General features: G+C 50.6%; 1 protein-coding gene across 5 annotated transcripts in view; it reads right to left on the bottom strand.

The window, feature by feature from the left end:
- LOC135896883 (uncharacterized) overlaps nucleotides 1-22,551 on the bottom strand; it is a 171,979-nt gene that overhangs the window by 27,960 nt on the left and 121,468 nt on the right. The gene's annotated exons all lie outside the window — the stretch shown is intronic.

The following is a 22,551-nucleotide window of genomic DNA, read 5'->3' as shown; positions in this document are numbered from 1 at the left end:
AAAAAGCTACATTGAACGACAAGATAGAAATGCCTCCATTGCGCCCGTGCAATATGATATTGATTGTAGGAGAAGGTGTACAAGTGGAAGCTTTGATAGACACTGGTGCTAGTGTCCCAATTATACACCGTGCATTTTGTTCATGACTCCCTGAAAGTTACGACCCCCTGTGATGGAATTACGCTACTCGCTGCTCAAGGGGCCGCCATTTCACCTACCGCCATGTGCACTTCTCGTATTGCCATCGAAAGGCTTCTGTATTACGTATAATTTGCAGTGCTAAGTTGGTGGGCCCAGCAGCTCATACTGGGATGATATTTTCTTTCTACGGCGTCCGCCACCATCTGCTGCGGGCAACGCGTTTCCCACACGACCAACATGACCTATTGACTTCATGCAATGACGCACCACTTCACTTGCTTGCTGCAGAAGGTACCGCGCTACCTCCTCACGATCGAAAAATTATCACTATCAAGTTTGATGCCATTGACTGCGGCGACGTGCTCGTATTACCATCTGCAGGCTGTCTCGCGAGAGGGATAGCTTTTGCATCAGGGCTGGTTCGGTTCGATGATGGCTTTGCACTTCTCTACGCTACAAGCCCGACATCCGCAAAAATTCCCATCCTTAAAGCATTACATTGGCTTGCGCCACAAAATCGGAGTCTATCTCTGTTGTTTCCTTTAAAGCAGCTTCCTCTGAAGTTCATTGTGCTGGACAGGCCGCTTCTCCTTCAGCTGTTGCAGCTGCCATCAGTTCCGACCTGACACCTTCGCAGTCGAAACAGTTGCTTGCTTTGCTCTAAAAACATGAAGCTTCGTTTGACGCGCATTCATCTCCGCTGGGAAAATCTTCGATTACGACGCATCGGATAGGGACAGATGGTACATCCATCGAGCGCTGTAGACCGTATCGCGTATCACTAGCCGAGAGGAATGCCAGTGACGAGTACGTCACCGACATGCTCCAACGGAACATAATACGCCCCTCTGCTAGCCCTTTGTCATCCCCCGTGTTTTGGTTGGCAAAAAAGACTGCTCTGTTCGATTTTGTGTCGGCTACCGATCGCTTAACAAGATCACACGCAAGGATGCGTACCCTATGCTGTGAATAGACGATGCCTTGGATTCTCTGGAAGGTGCCAAGTACTTATCCAGTCTCGACTTGCATTCGGGCTACTGGCAGATACTTATGCATGAGGACAATAAAGAGAAAACAGTGTTTCCAACACCAGTTGGGCTCTCCATGTTTAATCTCATGACATTCGGCCTCTGCAGTGCACTCGCAACGTTCAAGTGCATGATTGACACCTTTCTTCATGGCCTGAAGTGGAAGACTTGCTTGTGCTATCTGGACTATATTGTTTTCTCGTCAACCTTCTCTCAGCACCTGAAACGTCTAGATTAAATTTTAACGTGCCTTGCCAACGCTGGTCTTCAGCCAAACACCAAGAAATGCCATTTTGCGAGCAAGACAATCAAGGTATTCGGTCACAATGTGGACAAAGACGGCATTCGTCCTGATCATGACCAAGTTTCGGCAGTTCGGCACTTCCCTCGTCCAGAAAAAAACAAAGATTTGCGTAATTTCCTAGGACTCGTTTCCCATTTTCCCCGATTCATACGAAGCTTCGCCTCTTCACAATTTACTGGGTTCTAATGCTCCCTTTGTGTGGCCTCCCGAATGTGAATCAGCGTTCGCGCATCTAAAGCGCGCTCTCACATCTGAAGCAATACTTAGCCATTTTGATGAAGCTGCTGCTACGCTCCTGCATACGGATGTTAGTGGTCACGGCGTTGGTGGCATTCTCCTACAGCGAGACGACACTTTAGGTGAGAGAGTCGTCGCGTACACAAGGCCCTTTCATACAAACGCCGAAAAAATTTACACCATCACGGGTGAGGAATGCCTCGCTATCGATTGGTCTGTGCAGAAGTTTCGACCTTATCTTCACGGCTGCCATTTTACCATCATTCCAGACAATCATGCATTATTCTGGCTTGCAGCGCTGAATAACTTGTCTGGACGACTTGATCGGTGGATTCTTCGTCTGCAAGAATACGACTTTACTATTACCTACAAGTGCGGAAAAAACACTACGCAATAGACGCGCTTTCTCGCTGTCCGTTTCCTGCGACACCATACAATGGACGTCAAACTACTATCCGTGACAAGCTTTCACACGATCCCTCTTCACACGCTTTCTCGTTGGCCACTGTAGCCATGCCAACACATGACCACAGATTCTTTATATTTCATCTACTTGCCGACTCTTATTGTCGGCCCATGATAGAACACCTTCAAGGAGCTTCGCGCCCGCCTAACACCCGCGTTCGTCGACAGCTGACGCAATTAAAGATTGACAACCGCCTTCTGTGCCGTCATGTCTATCACCCTGACGGTCAACGCTGGTTTCCTGTCCCGGCACGCTCTCTACCTGCTCATGTCCTACAGGCTTCTCGCGACGACATGTCTGCTGGACACCTTGGTTTTCCGAAAACGTATGACCGCAGCAAAGGTCGCTTCTACTGGCCTGGCTTGTCCACCAGTGCAGCGATGTATGTCGCTTCCTATACCCTATGACAGTGTCGAAAGCTCCTTACATCAGCTCCAAGCGGACAACTGGAGCCGGTTCCGTGTCCGTCGAAACCATTTGGAGTCATTGGCATTGACCTGTATGGTCCTCTTCCTGTGATTCTCACCGGTAAACGATGGATTGTGACAGCTGTTGAGCACTTGACACGCTACGCTGAAACAGCTTGTGTGAGTTCTGCCTCAGCCTCTGAAGTTGCTAAATTCGTACTTCAAGCCTTAATACTGCGTCACGGTGCTCCTCGCGTCCTTCTGAGCGACCGTGGAAAAGCGTTCCTCTCGCAACTAGTAGACGAAGTACTCAAGCCTCTGGAACTACACCAGGCACGTACCCAGGGGGGGCCCGGGGGGGGGCCGGGCCCCCCCCGAAATCAACTGGCATACCCCCCCCCCCTCTCCCCACCCACGCCACCACTCCTCACACATTCCTAAAGCGCCGCCAGATCAATGTTGAGACTTCGCAGCTGTTCATCGGTCAGCATTATGCTGCCTTTTTCACTCCTTTTAGATGGCGGTAGTTATCGGCATCTCTTGTGATGTGAAGGACAGTTTTCTCGTAGATTTCGCAACCGCGCGATTAACTCGAGATGTGTACAGTTGTCACCATCTATTCAACCGTCACGCGCATAGCTGTTGCTTTTGTTAGTTCAACCTTCTTTGTTTAGGCTGATCCTGGGACCATGAGAGGGATACGGCTGTTACTCAGCTGGTCTGTACTCTCATGGAACGAGTTGCGGCTGGAGAAACCGTCAATTGCGTTTAACTTATCCCTTTGTCTCATTGTTTCCTTTAGTTACGGCTCACCCCGACGCTGACAGATTCCCGGAACCATATACACGTTATATGGGTTAGATAAGGTGGGAAATAAAATAATGTGAAAGAGCGTCCATCATGAAACCGTGCAATAACCCTTAAACCCATAAGCAAGATGACTGTCGCCCGTTACCTCGTCTTTTTTCCCTAACTGTATAGCGCTTTTCGTGCAAAATTGGCAACTGGAAACAAAAATCGCAAGGAGTTGAGAAATTAGGCGATCTACTAATTAAGGGAGAGCCAAGGCAACAACCAAACTGAAAGCAAAAGCGAATAACAAAAATAGTTAACCGTTATTTATGAGAATATTTATGGATCAACATTTTTTTATTTAAAAAGGAAGTAGAGAAGAGGCCGCCGGAAGTGGAGAACGATTACTTGTTTTGAATGACGCTTCTACAGTTGTCGGTCGAACCGCCTCACGTAGCCACTTCTCTGCTGTGCTTATGTGGGTGTTTTTCTAACCTTTCGCAGTGAACGCAGTACGTCTAGAATTGCAGAGTGCTGTGCTCTACGCGGTCGTATGGGACTGGCGGCCGCACAGCGTTACGCAATTCGCAGAACTGTCAAAACTGATCAACAAGGCGAAAATAACTGATATTCGAAACTATAACATGAGAAGGACTGAAGAAGCCGTAAAAAATGAACGCCGCCTGGAATCAGTAAAAAAGAAACCTGGAATAGGACAAACCATGATGTATGCAGTAAAGGATAAGAAGGATAATATCATCAGCAATCTCGAAGATATAGTAAAAGCAGCGGAAAAATTCTAAGCTGACCTGTTTACATACCCAGAGGAGTCACGATAGTTCACTTAGAAACAGTAATGAACAGGATACAGAAACTCCTATATCTAGCGATGAGGTCAGAAGGGCCCTGCAAGAAATGAAACGATGAAGAGCGGCAGGATAAGGTGGAATAACAGTCGATTTAATCAAAGATGGAGGAGACCTAATGCTTGGAAAACTGGCGGCTCTTTATACGAAGTGTCTGTTGACTGCAAGGGTCCCAGAAAACTGGAAGAATGCAGACATTATACTAATCCACAAAAAAAAGGGGACGTTAAAGAATTGAGCAATTATGGGACCATTACCTTGCTCCCTGTATTATATAAAATATTTACCAAAATAATCTCCGATAGAATAGGGTTAACACTGGATTTTGTCAACCGAGGGAACAGGCTGGCTTCAGGAAGAGATACTTTACAATGGATCACGTCCATGTCATCAACCAGGTTATCGCGAAATCTGCAGAGTACAATAAGCCTCTCTATGTGGCTTATATAGATTACGAAAAGGCATTTGATTCAATAGAGATACCAGCAATCGTAGAGGCACTACGTAATCAAGGAGTACAGAAGGCTTATGCAAAAAGCTTGGAAAATATTGCTACATGCGTGAGGCATCTGTTTGTTTGAACGAGGCGCGTAGGCGCCATCACTCCAGAAAAGAGAAGGAAGAACGAACTAGGCTCGCGCTGTGAATCTAACCGGTCAGCGCTGCAACCGTTGTTGTAAATATAATCTGCAAATGGTTTCTCGTCTTGCTGACTCGTCTTTCGCGTTAGAATATCTACGAGGTTCTACAGCTGCCTTAATTCTACACACGAAAAGCAAGCAGATACCTATAGAGAAAGGGGTCAGACAGGGAGACACAATTTCTCCAAAGACATTTACTGCGTGCTTAGAAGAATTCAAGCTATTAAACTGGGATGGCTTAGGAGTAAAGATCGACGGCAAATATCTGAGCAACCTTCGGTTTGCCGATGACATTGTTCTATTCAACAACAATGCAGACGAGTTACAACAAATGATTAGAGACCTTAACAGAGAGAGTGTAAGAGTGGGGTTGAATATTATTATGCAGAAGATGAAGATAATGATAAATAGCCGGGCAAAGGAACAAGAGATCAGGATGGCTAGTCGGCAACTAGAGACTGTGAAGGAGTACGTTTACCTAGGTCAATTAATCAGAGGGAACCCTGATCATGACAAGGAAATTCACAGAGGAATAAAAATAGGTTGGATTGCATACGGCAGACATTTCCAGCTCCTGACTGGAAGCTTACCATTATTATTGAAAAGTAAGGTGTGCAATCAGTGCATTTTTCCAGTGCAATATGTCCAGTGCCAATGCATTTGCCAGTGCATTTCCCAGTGCATTTTGCCAGTGCATATGGGGCAGAGACTGCAGAGCAAGTTAAGGACCACGCAAAGAGCGATCGAACGAAGATTGCTATGCATAACGTTAAGAGAGAAAGAGATTGGTTTGGATCAGAGATCAAACGGCTATAGACGATATTCTAATTGACATCAAGAGGAAGAAATGTAGCTGGGCAGGTCATGTAATGCCTCGGTTAGATAACCGTTGGACCATTAGGGTTACAGAATGGGCACCAAGAGAAGGGAAACGCAATCGAGGACGACAGAACACTAGGTGGAGCGATGAAATTAGGAAATTCGCGGGCGCTAGTTGGAATCGGTTGGCGCAGGACAGGGTAATTGGAGATCGCAGGGCGAGGCCTTCGTCCTGCAATGGACATAAAACATGATGATGATGATGATGATGATGATGGAGGTGGCGGGCCCCCCCCGAAAAAAAATCCTGGGTACGTGCCTGAACTACACACAATATTACCTACAGCTCCCATTCACAAACGAGCGGCCTAAAGAGCGATTTCATCGCGCGCTGTCAGACATACTAGCCATGTACATCGAACCAGATTACAGAAAATGGGACGCAATTTTGCCATTCGTCACCTTTGCGTACAATACCGCCGCTCAACGAACGACCGGTTACTCGCCATTCTACCCTGTCTATGGTCGTTCGCACTCTTCCTGTCTTGACATCTCTTTCTTTGCGCCAACTGTCCATCGATGTCCATCCCCCTGTGAAGAATGTGTGTCCCGCATTCTGCGTTCTTGCCTGCTTGCCCGCATCAACACCGAAGCATGGCAACGGGACCGCAAGAAGCATCACGATGCCTCTCATCTCGTCGTGTGCTTCTGGCCTGGCGAGGAAGTGCTACTCTGAACAGCAATTAGTACTCTCGGCTTGTGTGACAAGTTTCAGCTACGGTTCATCGGCCTCTAGAAAGTCTTCAAACAGACCTATCCTGTTAACTATCGCGTAGCACCTGTTATTGTTCCTAAGGACGGCCGTGTTCGCGCTTCTGCGGTTGTCCACGTTTCCCGTATGAAGCCTTTCACGAGGCGTTGGCCGCTCCCACGCGAGGGAACATTATTCACAAGGATATTGCTATTCTTGCTCATCTGTACATGATCATCATCATGTGAGGTTCTTCTTCATCATCGCTTGTGGCCCTCGCTCTTGGGTGTGATCCGTGCTTTGGGCGTGGCTGGTCCGGCGCAATTCCGACGCCTGATAAATGTGGTGAGAACTGCTGCATCACAATATATGTATATATATATATATATATATATATATATATATATATATATATATATATATATATATATATATATATATATATATATATATATACCCGAAAAAACGCAGTTCTGGGCCCGGGTAAATATTCACAGTGAAGTAGACGCGCGTATGAAGCGGTTTATTGACGTTTCGCCCGGGGTCCGCCCTTCAGCAGAATACATTCTGATGCAGGCCGGACCCCGGATATATATATATATATATATATATATATATATAGTGAAGAAGAAGACGCGCCTCGCGGCACAGCCGCATCGCCAACGCATGGCTCGTCTCGGCTCGCGCTGTTGATTGCTGGCGTCCGTTTGGACAGTGCTTCGGGCTGCTTCGCCGTTCCCGGTTGCTGTGCCGTTACATTAGGAGCCGCCAATAAACCTTTTCTCAATATATATATATATATATATATATATATATATTCTAAAGGTGTTTATTTGGCAGAGCTCGGGAGCAGCGCAACGTCGACGGGCAGGACAGTCAGAGCTTCCAAGCACGAGAGCCGTTGCTGAGCAGGAGCGCTCGACCCACTAGCGTTTAGAGCCAGTAGCGCTGAACCCACTAGCGTCTCTTCTACAATCTCTTCGCTACAACCACCCCCCGGGAGCGAGAAGGGAGCCGTCCGGCGACCTAACAGCTCGTCACGATGAGCGGGTCGTAGTAAGGCTTTAAACGGTCGACATGGACAATGTCTCGTCCCCGGCGGCGCATGTCTTCAGATGGCTCAACTGGTTCGATGACATAGTTTACAGGAGATGCGCGTTCGAGAACACGATAAGGGCCTTCATACTTAGGGACCAGTTTTGATGAGAGGCCAGGGGCAGTTAAAGGGACTGAGAGCCACACGAGCGCTCCCGGATCGAAGGTGACCGTGGCAGTGGCGTCACCGCGAGTGCTCCTCTGGCGCTCTTGGTCATCGGAAGTAAAGGCCCGTGCGAGGTCACGGCACTCTTCTGCATGTCGGACCGTGTCAGAAATAGGGACGTACTCGGATGCATCCGGCCGGTACGGAAGAATGGTGTCGATGGTGTGCGAAGGGTGTCGACCATACAGCAAGAAATAGGGTGAAAATCCAGTGGTGCTCTGCGTAGCGGTATTATACGCGTAGGTGACGAATGGCAGAATGGCGTCCCAGTTCGTGTGGTCGGAGGCAACATACATTGAAAGCATGTCGCCGAGCGTACGGTTGAAGCGTTCTGTGAGGCCATTCGTTTGAGGGTGGTACGCCGTAGTCGTACGATGAACAACGTGGCACTCTTTGAGAATCGCTTCAACTACTTCCGACAGGAAGACGCGTCCGCGATCGCTGAGCAATTCTTGAGGTAGACCATGCCGCGGGATGAATCGGCGAAGCAGGAATGATGCAACATCGCGCGCTGTAGCTGCTGGGAGAGCGGCGGTTTCAGCGTATCGTGTAAGGTGATCTACTGCCATAATGGCCCAGCGGTTACCAGCCGACGTCAGGCGAAGTGGTCCATACAAATCGATGCCAACGCGCCCGAACGGTTGGGTAGGGCAGGGTAGAGGCTGCAGGCCAGCGGGCGAGAAGTGGGGTGAAGATTTTCGGCGCTGGCAGTCGGGGCATGAACGAACAAACTTTTGAATGCAGTTGTACATTCCTCGCCAGTAGTAGCGTCGCCGGAGGCGCTGGTAGGTTTTGAAAAGTCCCGAATGCGCACACTGTGGATCAGAGTGGAACGATGCGCAGATTTCAGAACGCAGGCTTCGAGGTACAACTAATAACCACTGGCGGCCGTCAGACGTGTAATTGCGTCGATGAAGCAGGTCGTCGCGAATGGCGAAATGGCGAGCTTGACGGCGCAATGCACGAGTGGTTGGCTGCGATGACGGATCAGCAAGGCAGTCTATGATGGAGGCAATCCAGGGGTCCTTGCGCTGCTCAGAAGCGATGGTCCCAATGTCGACGGAAGAAACGTCAAGCTGGGATATTGCGCAACAGGCATTGTCGTCTGGCAAGGGAGAACGTGAGAGGGCGTCAGCATCAGCATGCTGGCGTCCGTTGCGGTACAGTACGCGGATATCGTAATCCTGTAAGCGAAGCGCCCAGCGGGCGAGACGGCCTGAGGGATCCTTCAATGACGACAGCCAGCATAGTGCATGGTGGTCCGTGACGACATCAAATTGGCGACCATACAAATAGGGCCGGAACTTGGTAAGCGCCCAGATGATCGCCAGGCATTCTTTTTCCGTGACGGTGTAATTGGTCTCGGCTTTAGTAAGCATACGGCTTGCGTATGCCACAACATATTCAGGAAACCCTTCTTTGCGCTGTGCTAAGACAGCGCCGAGGCCAACACCGCTGGCATCTGTGTGTACCTCAATAGGTGCCGTTGGATCGTAGTGGCGCAAAATGGGAGGAGACGTCAGCAAACGACGGAGCTTAGTGAACGCCTCGTCGCACGCGGACGACCACGAATGGAGAGGTCCGTTGCTGCCAAGGAGCTTCGTCAGGGGTGATACGACGGCGGCGAAATTGCGAATGAAGCGCCGGAAGTAGGAACACAAACCTACAAAACTGCGCAATTCTTTGACGGACGTCGGTTTAGGAAATTCAGCTACGGCACGAAGTTTGGCTGGATCGGGGAGGATTCCATCCTTCGAGACGACATAGCCGAGTATCATAAGCTGCCGCGCTGCGAATTGGCACTTCTTTAGGTTCAGTTGAAGGCCAGCGTTCGCTAAGCAAGTCAAAACATGCCGTAGGCGTTGAAGGTGCGTGGTGAAGTCAGAGGCAAAAACAACAACGTCGTCGAGATAACACAAGCACGTGTGCCACTTCAAACCGCGGAGGACTGTGTCCATCATGCGTTCAAAAGTTGCTGGCGCATTACAAAGTCCAAACGGCATGACGTTAAATTCGTATAAGCCGTCGGGTTTGACAAAGGCTGTCTTCGGCCTATCGACGTCAGCCATGGGTACTTGCCAATAGCCGGAGCGTAAATCTAGAGATGAAAAGAATTCTGCTCCTTGTAGGCTATCGATGGCGTCATCAATTCGCGGCAGCGGGTATACATCTTTGCGAGTGATCTTGTTCAGGCGGCGATAGTCTACACAGAATCGTATCGAGCCGTCTTTTTTCGTAACAAGGACGACAGGGGATGCCCATGGACTGTTCGAGGGTCGGATCACTTCGCGGCGAAGCATATCGTCCACTTGCTCATTAATCACATGACGTTCCGTCGCAGAGACGCGATATGGTCGTTGCCGCAATGGTGGTTGGGAGCCAGTGTCAATATGGTGCGTGACAGCAGACGCCCGGCCCAAGGAAGGTTGCTCGACATCAAAAGAAGAACGAAATGCTTCTAAGATGCGCAGAAGCTGCGAACGCTGAGGTGGGGTGAGGCCATCGGTAATAGATGAATCGAACACACCTGTGGGCAAAGGGTCGGACGTCGACAGAGAACCGAGCGTGTTGTAACTGGCGCAGGACGTGTCTTCGGGAACATCCGCAATTTGCACGGCGTCGAGCACTTCTACGTGGCCAAGCCATTCGCCTTGAAGCAGCATCACAGGGTATGAGAAGGGGTTACATACAAAAATAGCTGTGGAGCCCTGTTTGACGTTCACAGTCACAAAAGGCAGCAGCAGACGTTTTCGAGTGTAAAACCGGCCCGACGGAGAAAGTAGTGCGATGGCGTCAGAGAGGCTGCTGCCCTGCATTGACACAATCACTGACGAGTTGGCAGGAACGTTTGTGTCGTGCCTGACGAGTAGTTTGTTCGCAAAAGGAGCATTATCGGCAAGCGTCATATCTGCTATCGGCGACAGTTCTAGTTCGGCCCGTGCGCAATGAATGACGGCATCGTGGCGGGCGAGAAAGTCCCACCCCAGGATAACTTCGTGGGAGCACGAGGAAATCACAATAAATTCGACGGCGTATACAACGTCCTCGATGAGAACACGAGCGGTGCACGCCGCAATCGGGTGAATACGCTGTGCGCCTGCTGTGCGGAGGGCGAATCCACCAATGGGCGTCGTAACCTTTCGAAGGAAGCGACAAAGCTTTGCGTCCATAACTGATACAGCGGCTCCGGTATCCACGAGGGCAGATGTGCGCACACCGTCAACTAACACGTCTATCACATTGGTCGGGCTACGTTGAGGATTCCGCGTTTCGACGGCGTCGCAGCCCTTGCCTCATGGACTGCGACGATTAGTTTTCCTCATCCCGAGCTTCGGGACGAGGCCGCATCGGTGATGGGGAGCGTCGGCGTGGAGAAGTTGAGCGGCGGATGTTAGCGGACCGGCGGAATGGTGGTGACGCAGCCCGAGGTTCGTCATCGTAATAAGGGCGCGGAGAACTCGCCATAGAACTTGGCCCATAAGGTGTAGCGCTAGGCGACTGCACGCGACTACAGTAGCGTGCGACGTGGCTGCATAGCCACACGCAAAACATATTGGTCGATTGTCCGCTGTACGCCACCGAGTCGTTGCGGCAGGTCCCATCCATGTGGAAAGACGCGTTGGACGCGCGCCTGGTGAAGTGATTGCATAGCCGGCTGTTGTCGGAGCATAGCGAGGACTTCGGCGTACGTGAGAGGTCCCCGTTGAGGGAGTTGTTGAGGCTGGGGGACGACTTCCGCGTAGCTGAGTGGCACAGCCGTCGGCATCTGTTGGGGCCTGGCAATGACTTCGGCGTAGCTGTGGGGCGCAGCCGCAGGAACACGCTGGTGGTGCTCAGGCAAAACCTCGTGCAGTTCTTGCGCTATGACGCGGCGAAGCGGAGGCGCAAAACTTGGCGTAGGCGCGTGTACCGATTGCGGCTGTGCAAAATCAATCAACGAGAGTTGCCGGGCAACTTCCTCGCGGACGAACGCCTTCATTTCTGCGAGCAACGCTGCCTGGTTGGACATGGCAGCCAAACCAGCGAGGTGTTCATCACGCGGTAGAGATCGACGGGTCAGTGACCGCTGCCTGCGGAGTTCTTCATAGCTCTGGCACAGTGTGACAATTTCAGCCACAGAGCGTGGACTTTTGGCCAGCAACATGTTAAAGGCGTTGTCTTCTATGCCCTTTAGTATGTTTCGGATGCGATCAGACTCCGCCATGGTCGAATCGACTTTCCTGCATAGATCCAGGACATCTTCGATATAGCTGGTGAACGTTTCGCCTGGCTGTTGAGCTCGTTCTCGCAAACGTTGCTCGGCACGCAGCTTGCGAACCGCAGGGCGCCCAAACACATCGGCGAGGGAAGTCTTAAATTCCGACCATGTCTGGAACTCTGCTTGGTGGTTGTTATACCACAGCCTGGCCACTCCAGCGAGGTAGAACAGAACATGGCTCAATTTGGCTGCTTCATCCCACTTGTTATGGTCGCCTACTCTGTCATACGCCGTGAGCCATTCGTCCACGTCAGTGTCATCCACTCTAGTGTAGATAGGAGGGTCGCGATGACGAGGCACCCCGGGACACGCAGTGGGTGCAGGAGGAGGCGTTTGCTGGGAGGCGTCTTGGGGCATGGTAGATGGTAAGGTACGGGACCGGAGTTCCAGGATGATCGTCTGAGGTGACCCCGCACACTCCACCAATTCTAAAGGTGTTTATTTGGCAGAGCTCGGGAGCAGCGCAACGTCGACGGGCAGGGCAGTCAGAACTTCCAAGCACGAGAGCTGTTGCTGAGCAGGAGCGCTCGACCCACTAGCGTCTCGTCTACAATCTCTTCGCTACAATATATATATATGTATATATATATATATATATATATATATATATATATATATATATATATATATATATATATATATAATATACATATATATATATATATATATATATATATATATATATATATATGTACATTGAAGTAGACGCGCGTATGAAGCGGTTTCTTGACGTTTCGGCCGAGGTCCGGCCTTCATCAGAATACATTACATACAAGTACAGTTAATATACATGTGCTTATCAACCAAATGAAGATACGTATACATGAGAAGCGAATAAAATGGGCGAACAAAATGCATCCGAATCGTTCAAAGGATAGCTGACACGTGTATAGACCGATGGCGATTGCAAACGTATAATCTAAAGTACAAAGCATAAAAACGCACCGAAATGAATTGTAAGAACCAATCGCCACATGACAGCAAAACGTCAATATGTGCTCAATATGTGTTATGTTATCAAGGAAACACAGACACAGAAAAAGGGGAATAGCGAAGTACTAGTAGAAGAAGGGACAAGTGACGGGCTACAAAGACAGGAAACTCAATTTTCCTACACATTCATTCATAGCACATAATATAGCACATATTGAGCCCACATTGACGTTTTGTTGTCACGTGGCGATTGGTTTTTAGAATTCATTCTGGTTCGTTTTTATGCTTTGTATTTTAGATTATATGTTTGCAATCGCCATCGGTCTATACACGTGTCAGACCGGAAGACGACGACGACGAACGTGCCAGTAGGCGGCGAAGACCAGCTCCCGCTTCTGAAAATGATTTCGGTGATTTAATTTGAGCCCAGTTCGACTATTGTGGCGATCCCGTAGACACCCGACTCTTGAAGGTGGGTGGCCTTGTTGCGATATTATCGGCCTTTTCCGTCCAGGCTACGCCGCTGCGACGCTAACCCTTGCCGCGCTTGTGTTAGCGCGGCGAAGTGCTGCTGCGGCGCCAGCTCTTCTCGTCAGTGTCTGCCGTGATGGAATGCGAAGTGGAAGGGGAGCTTCTGACTCCTGAGGAATTTTCCAAGGATCTCGGATGGCAAACAGTTGCTGCCAGGCGCTCCGGAGCCAAATCGGCGCCCGTCGAGCGGGTTGGTGCCATTTCTACCGGCGCTAAGCCAAATGACAACGCGACCGCAAAGGGTCACCGAGACCGCAGCAGCGCTAAAGCCAAAATTATTCGGGGTGGAAAGATGCCTCCGTTGCCCAAAGAAGACGCGAAGATCATCGTCAGGCCGAAGGGAGGTCTGAACATCAGCAAGGTGGGGCCGACAGTTGTGGCCGAGGCCATATGGAACGCAGTCGGTATCGACCAGGCGAAGCGGGACTCGGACACGATGTGCCCGAATTTCCAACAAAATATCATGGTCATCAGCACCCCCAGCAGAGAAAATGCGATTCTCTACGTCAGGGTCGAGTGCATCGCTGTTGGCGGCCAGCAGCACGAGGTGAATGCGTACGAGGCAGCGCCCAACTCTACGTGCAAAGGCGTCATCCACGGCATCGCACCGAGTGAAGGCCCGGAGGAGCTCGATCGCAACATTGTCAACTCGAAGAACCCGCTGGCCTTGGGAACCAAACGAATCAAGAGCACGGGCACCGTGGTTGTGGTCTTCGACGGCTACAAGGTGCCAAACTACGTGTCGTACGGTGGAACACTTGTCAGGTGTGCATTATATAGGAAGCAAGTGGAGGTGTGCTACGCCTGTGGCCGCCTCGGGCATCGAGCGGACGTCTGCCCCTCGCCGGACGAAACTATGTGCAGGGGATGCGGCATCGCCAACCCGGACGAACAACACAAGTGTGACCCCAAATGCAGGCTGTGCGGAGGCCGACACTTCACCGCTGCCAAGGAATGCAAGCAGAGTTACCAGACGCCGTACCTCGTCAGACGCAGGCGCGGGGACCAATCCCGAGCCAATAGAAGCAAGTCTCCGGCCCTCGCCATGAGCGAGCGACAACTCCCGGCCGCCGCCGGTCGCTCCGCGGCTCGTGGGAGCTCTAGATCCAGGAGCCCCTCTCCGCCTTCCGGACGCCGTTCCAGGTCCAAGGGAAGATCCCGGTCCAGGGGCAGATCTATGACCAGGGGCAGATCCGGAAGCCGCTCCAGGAGCCGCGCTGTCTCGAGGGCCCGGTATGAGTCCAGTGCCGGCCGGCAGAGGAAGAGAAAGTCGACGCTATCGTGGGCAGATATGGTTGCTGGCGGCGCCCACGCGAGATCCTACCGGGGCCCACGCGACCCGCTTCCAGAGCAATTCAGGGACGCCGAGGTAGCGCGCCTTATGCAGGAAAACGCGGACTTAAAAGAAAGGATCAGAAAGATGGCTAGTGAAATGATAGAGATAAAGAAATTGGTAATCAGTCAGAGTGCTACACCCAACGCGTCGGCGCCGACCGCCACAGAAGCACCAGTTCCGGCCTGCGACTCGGCCGGCGCCGCCAAGCGTAGGGCAGTTTCCAGTAAGGACGATTCAGACTCGCAAACTTATGAGATCAAAGGCATGCTCGCTACGCTCACTAAGAGTGTGCAGCAGTTACAACAAGGCTTAGCACAGGTGCAAGTCGCCCTTGGAGACCCGAGGAGAGGCCTAGGCGCGCTGGCCGATCGCATGGACGCCCTCGAGCGTCTGGTGATCCCGAATAATAATACGTCCGTAACTCCGATGCAGGTTGTTGTTCCGAACGCGTCGGGGACTCAGATCAGGGCTACGAGCACATCGGCACGTCAGAGTGGGGGGAACTTCTTGCGTGCACCTGTGCTTACAGCGGGTACCCCGGACACTTTATCTAATCATGGATAGTTCCAAAGAGGAGTTCAAAATTTGGCAGTGGAACTGCAGGGGGTACTCCAATAAGAGGGCTCCTTTGCAGCAATATTTAAGATCGCTACCTAACAAACCGCAAGTAATAGCATTACAGGAAACCCTCGTCTCTGCCGCATCCCTCTCTGGTTATCCTGCCATCTCCGTGCAGGGCGAAGGTCGGGGAGTGTGCACGTTAATTGACAGGAGGCTTACACACTTGTCTCACGACCTGAAGCTGGCGAGTTGCAAGGTCGAATACGTCATGTCGGAGGTTCTGCTCAACACGAGACAACGCAACCAGCGAAGAAACAGCGTGTTTATTCTCAACATCTACAGCAATCCCAGACACTCGCAACAGCAGTTCAAAACGATACTCAAGAAGTCCGTCGACCTGGCCGGCACCCATCCCTTGGTCGTCGTCGGAGATTTCAACGCACCGTACGGCGTGTGGGGGTACGTCTACGACACGAGCAAGGGCCGGGGTCTGTGGCAGAACGCCAACGAAATGGACCTCACGCTCATCACGGACAAGGCATTCCCCACCCGAATCGGCAACTCGGTGAGCCGGGACACCACCCCCGATCTGGCGTTCGTGAAGAACGTCGAGGGAGCCGAGTGGAGCAACACCGCAATAAATTTTGGCAGGGACCATTATGTGCTCGAGACCCGCTTCGAAGTCACCCAAAGTAAATCCAGGGAATTCACTGTCACGGACTGGGACCTTTTTCGCAAGCTCCGCGGCAACGACAGCGCACCCATCCCCAAAGACCTGGAAGATTGGTGCGAGCGAATCAAGAGTGACGCCGAGTCATCCACTAAGAAGATCGTCAGCGACCTGGAGGTAGAAAAGATGGACAGTAGGCTGGCCCATCTGATCGAGGCCAAGCAGGCGCTGCTTCTAAGATGGAAGGGACAAAGGTTTAACCGAAGATTGAGGAAAAAGATCTCCGAGCTTAAGAAGGCCATCGAAGATCACTGTCGGACCCTCGGCAAGCAGCAATGGGACGAGGTCTGTGACTCGATAGACGGGCAGATGCGTAACGGCAAGTCCTGGGGCATGCTTAAACATCTCCTCGACGAGGGCAGCACCAGATCCAGTCAGAGACACACGCTCGCCAGAGCCCTGCACGAAGCTACCACATCCTGTTTCGGGGACGAGCTGGTTGCCAAGCTCATAGAGAAATACCTTCCCATAAAGCGTGGAAACGAGGAAGACCGGTTTCCTGACTACCTCGGCCCAAGCCGTCCGGAATTGGACGAAGACTTTACCGTGGGGGAAATTAGGCAAGCAATTTTCGCGCTCAAGGGGAAGTGTGCGCCAGGTGCCGACAGAATCACCAACAAGATGCTGCGGAATCTTGACGACGGTTCGATCGCATACCTCACCGAAAAGATCAACGAGACCTGGAAAAACGGCAGCGTCCCAGAGCAATGGAAGACCGCCAACGTCGTCCTGATCCCCAAACCCGGCAAGGCTCCGAACGTGGACAACCTCCGACCGATCTCTCTCACCTCCTGCGTTGGGAAAGTGGCGGAGCATGTCGTCCTCAACAGACTAAACAGATATCTCGAAGAGAACAACATCTATACTCACAACATGATTGGCTTTCGTGCCGGCCTCTCGTCGCAGGACGCCATGAAGATGATCAAACATGAAATCATCGACGGCAGTACCAGAGACACCAGGGCCCTGCTCGGACTCGACCTCGAGAAAGCCTTTGACAACGTTCTCCACGAATACATTCTGGCCTCCGTGGCAGACCTCGAGCTGGGCCCCAGACTATATAACTACGTCCGTTCGTTCCTGACGGGGAGGAAAGCGAAGCTGCGGATCGGCGACTTTGTCTCCGACGAGTTGCTCCTGGGCCCACGGGGCACGCCGCAAGGCTCAATCATTTCTCCTGCACTCTTCAACATCTGCATGATCGGCCTCTCGAGGAATCTGGCCCAAGTTGAAGGTATCAAACACACCATCTACGCAGACGACATCACCATCTGGTGCACCGGCGGTAGCGAAGGGCAAGTGGAAAGCGCCATGCAAGAGGCGGTAGACGTCACGGAGCAGTACCTGCTACCCACCGGACTCAGATGCTCCCCGACTAAATCTGAGCTTCTCCTTTATATAAAAGAAAAAGGGCGCAGACCCAAGGGCTGGAAACCGGTCTCGGAAAGTGACATTCACCTGTTCACTCGGAGCGGTTACCCGATACCCCGGGTCGACACCATCAGAGTCCTGGGTATGTTTATAGAATCACGCGGCGGCAACGGCACTGCGTTACGCAAGATAATTGCGAAAACCGACAATGCTTTTCGCCTTGTCCGAAGCGTCACGAACAGACATCGTGGCCTCAAGGAGGACAACCTGTTTCGGCTCATCAACGCCTTTGTGCTGTGTCACTTCACCTACACGGTGGCCATGCACAACTGGCTCAGAGCCGAGCGGGAAAAGCGTAATGCCCTCATTAGAAAATTCTTCAAGAGAGCCTTCGGGCTGCCCGTCCGAACGCATACAGAGGACCTGCTTCGGCTCGGCGTACACAACACCATGGAGGAGATAGCCGAGGCTCAGGAACGGGCCCAGCTAACTCGGCTGTCCACCACGCCGGCCGGCAGGCGTATCCTCGAGGAACTCGGACTCGCACCAACCAAGAACTTGGCTGAAGACACCCAAATCCCCAGAGAAATAGGGGAGAAGATCGTGGTCGCCCCTTTGCCCCGCAACGTTCATCCCGTTCAGAACGCAGGTCGTCGCAAGGCAAGAGCATTGAATATGCTAAAGCAAGTAAACAGGGACAAAATCGCAGCAAGCTTCGTGGACGCAGCTGCATACCGAGACGGCAAGGCTTTTGCGGTTTCCGTCGTTGACACGCTGGGTAAAGTTATCAACTGTGCTTCCGTCCGGACGACGAACCCAGACGTGGCCGAGCAAGTGGCCATTGCACTCGCCATGCAAGACGGTCGGAGAGACAGGGTGTATAGCGATTCGAAAGCCGCCATCAGGGCATTCCAGAAAGGCCGGGTAGCCGGGCAGGTAGTTCAAATTCTGAAAGGCGCCAAACACGGCAACACCTCCATGCACTCGATTTTTTGGTTCCCTGCACACGTGGGGGCGATTGAGGGGGTTCCTCTGAACCTCAACGAGTCTGCCCACGAGGCTGCGCGTGGCTTTACCGACCGCGCTGCCCTCGGGTCGGGCGACTCTCTCCCCGGACACCGAGACGCTCCTCTCACACACAACGAACTAACTAAATTCTTCTACTTAGAGAGAAGGGTCTTCCCCCCGCCTCACTCCAAGTTAAGCAGGCCGCAGGCGGTCACACTAAGACTTCTGCAAACGAACTCGTACCCAAATCCGGTGACCCTTAATAGCATATATCCAGAGATTTATACCAATTGTTCTTGCGTGGCCTGTGGTGAGGTAGCTACGTTGCCTCATATGCTCTGGGAGTGCGGGTCGCTGGGCCCGAAGTTCACCAAGGAAGAGTGGGACGCCCTCCTGCGAAGTCCCGTCTTTGAGGATCAAATCCTGGCCGTCCAGCGCGCCCGCGATCGGGCCGGCAGACTAGATCTGTCAGTCCCGTCGTGGGATTAGCCAGGTGCGCGTTTTATCGCGCTTTGCTGGACCAAATAAAAGTTTATTCACTCACTCACTATACACGTGTCAGCTATCCTTTCAACGATTCGGAAGCATCTTGTTCGCCCATTTTATTCGTTTCTCATGTAAACCTATCTTCATTTGGTTGATAAGCACATGCATATTAACTGTACTCACACCATGCAATGAATTCTGATGACGGCCGGACCCCGGCCGAAACGTCAATAAACCGCTTCATACGCGCGTCTATTTCGATGTGAATATAAACCCGGACCCAGAACTGCTTTTTTTCTGGCACACACACACACACACACACACACACACACACACACACACACACACACACACACACACACACACACACACACACACACACACACACACACATATATATATACATATATATATATATGCACACATGTATGTGGGGTGAGGGGGGTCGTAAAGCTGGTCAATCCACAGCACCCCCCTCCCCCCTCCTGGTCCAAGACCATAACCACTAAGCAATCACGGCGGGTAAGAATAGTTCGACTAGCCATGAACTTGATCAAGCCAAAATATGTAAATACTCAAGCGCCACATTTACTCTAGGTCTACGCTGGCAATATGTAGACAAGCTTTATTGTATGCTGAAAAGACACTTCAGAGAACCGTAACCTCCGTTTACTTTTCTACCGAAATTACAACCTAAGCTGTTAAACAGATATTTAGGTCTATCTTTATAATTCGAAAATTAGGCAGGACTCATAAGTGGAACAACTTGTCTCAAATTGTGCATCTTATACTGGCCTAGAGCTTTATTTTTAGTAATGACCAGAATGTACCTTCTACCGCAGAATTAGGGATACTCGCCACTCTGGCAAGACTAGAAGGTAGAAATAATAATTGGCTACTGACATATCGAACTATTTGGATCACGCATACTCGATAAGAAAAATTGGCTTAGAAATAAACCTTAAATAAGCAATAAAGCAAGAACAAAGCCGAGACATTCATACTTAACTTTCAGGTTATTCATGTTCCCGTAAGAACAAAATAATGAAAGTGCTTTGAAATCTCGTTTTCTGAAGCGTGAAGGCACGTGCAAGGAACATACATATCTCCTACTATTTGGCACAATGACAGCTTCAAGTACAAGCTGTTTCCCGTAATCATTAAGTATTTGAATTTGTTACTGTGCTCAAATGTCCCATGAGACGCAGCAACACATTCTTAGGCCATTTTGATTGGCTGTTCAATGGTTGCCATGTTCTTCGCCTGGTTTTGCTTATTTACAAAGCTTATTTTTGCAATTGCGATTGAAAACGAACAGTAAAATATATAAATAAATCAATAAATACATAAATGGTAGTGCAGAAAAAGTCCGTGCACTCTAGCCACATCCCCATCTCTCCGCTGATCGCGGTGCTCGCGCTTCTGGAGCCTTGATAAGTTTGAAGAAAATGGTGTTGTTGCTCCTGTGGCCAGTAATTATCTCGCCTAATATTGTGACGGACGTCTCTGCTGTTCTTCTCAACTATGGCATTGAGCGGCAGAACTCTCCCGTCCATCATACCAGACGACGCCAGCCAGACTACACCACCGGCTTTGCCAGTTTTTGTGCTTCTGTCCTCCGACAGCGATATCTTGCAATCTTCAGGGGCTTGGATGACAACGACGTGGAAAATTGGTTGAGATCACTTAAGAACGCTAGCAATAGGAAGAGATAGGATGACACCCTTCATCTCCATAGCTTCAACTTTTATTTAACAGTTGTCGTCAATCTGGTTAAAAAACCAAGTTGTCAATCTTCGCACGAGCGCCAGGTTCAAGTTAAGCTCCACAAACGTCTTTGACCGAAGTGCTCTGTGCAAGATTGGTGCAGAACAACGTCGACGAGGTCGATTGCAACAAACTGCTAATGTTTTCTTGATCTACACAGAGGACTATGTCGACCGCGGTAGACGTTTCAACTCGATGGAGGCGGACGAGGTGCACCACATCATGAAAAACATTTCCGAAGATGTCTTTCAGATGCTTCTGTCTATTACCGCTGACACTGTCTCTGAGACCATTAAGCTTTGTTAAAGCTTAAATGAGTTCAGCAGGCAGCTTCTTCTTAAGCCGTGCCTATCTGCACCAGAAGAAGCCATATCGAACTTTGCGAACGCTCATTACCTTGACCTATTGCTCTCTCAAGGAAAAAAGAAAGTTCGTCGGCAGAATGTCACTCGGCAATTTTCGCCGCATTCCTCTGCCGGAAATCCGCCTTCGTCTTCGCACCTATAGTTTCGGCAGGTGATACAGGGACCAGCTGATGGAGCTATACTTTGTGCCCGCGTGCGCCCGCCGGTGGTGATACCTGTTGCCTATGCCGAGATACATGCACCCCTCATGAATGTGCGCCTCACCTAGGCCGGGGCTGTCACATGGCCACCACATCAGACTTTCTCGCCATTAATGCAGCTCTTCACTTCATTCAGGCGAGGTACTCACCTAGCAGTAGACGATGGTACACCCGCAAGAACTAGGATTTTTTTAGTGTGGCTTATCTAGCCACAATACATGATTCTGCCGTCGCAGCGTTGTGTCATATCGCCCAGACTTTTGACCTAACCGGTATGTTTCACCATACACAATGTCCTCTGCGTCATGAAACCCTGACCATGCATCCCCGTGCTCAGACCATCGACCTCTTGCTGACCGCTGCTCGAAATTGACTCTACACCTGTCTCCTCTCCGACGAATGTATTCAACGTCTACGTGAACGGCATGCCTTCGTCGCACGTGCCTTCGGCGACACTGGTGCAGCGATTTCATTTATTAGATACAACTTTCGCCGGTTATTACAAAAAGTCGCAGTTTCGAATGCGAAGAATCGATTGCGATAGCAAATTAGCAGACAGCTATGCGAAGTAAGGATTGTACTTTTATCGGCCGTATCAACTTCTCAACATTTGCTGGCTAACTAAATTAACAATCATGAGGCGCAATCACGTGAAGTTATTCGAAACGTTTCTATTGCGTCTCTTCAAGAAACCCTCCATGATTGTTCGAAAAATGTTCAAGTCAGCCCCATTTCGCCTGTCTGGCAGGTGACGTCACGAAAACCATGATAGTTCCCCATCTGATCCAACGTGTACACACTGATTACACATGAATAGACTGAATATAGAAAAATTATGAATTGCTGACTTAGAGCTTTCTCACCAATAGTCTTTTGTTATTACTGAAATGTCTTAGGGCTGCGCCCACTTCGCATGTCTGTAACGTGACGTCACAAAGCCACGAAAACTCTCCACGGGAAAGTGACGGGTACGCATTAAAGATGCATTATATGCCCAACAAAAGTGAATTTTTTTCAGAATAGCCTGACAGTTTCCCGTTCCGAAAGGAATTGAAGATGACTTCCGGCCGATTGCTAAGGCACTGACTACTTGCAGCTGCCTGTGAGCAGATTTTTATTTGCGTGCAATAAAGCTTCCTGTGTGGCACTTTACCGTTATAGAGCCCTATCGGCACGTTTACTACATAGCTCTGTCAACACTTTGCTAAGGATCCGTTTTAACGGCTTTCTTAACCTTCCGTTGTATGCCGCCGCTATTTTAGGCCAGCCACCGCAAGCTAAGTAAGGGGGAG

The sequence above is a fragment of the Dermacentor albipictus genome, chromosome 7 (genome assembly GCF_038994185.2).
Source record: "Dermacentor albipictus isolate Rhodes 1998 colony chromosome 7, USDA_Dalb.pri_finalv2, whole genome shotgun sequence".
NCBI classification, from domain to species: domain Eukaryota; kingdom Metazoa; phylum Arthropoda; class Arachnida; order Ixodida; family Ixodidae; genus Dermacentor; species Dermacentor albipictus.
The sequence above is the reverse complement of the archived record's forward strand: the minus strand, read 5'-3'. Positions and strand labels throughout refer to the sequence as shown.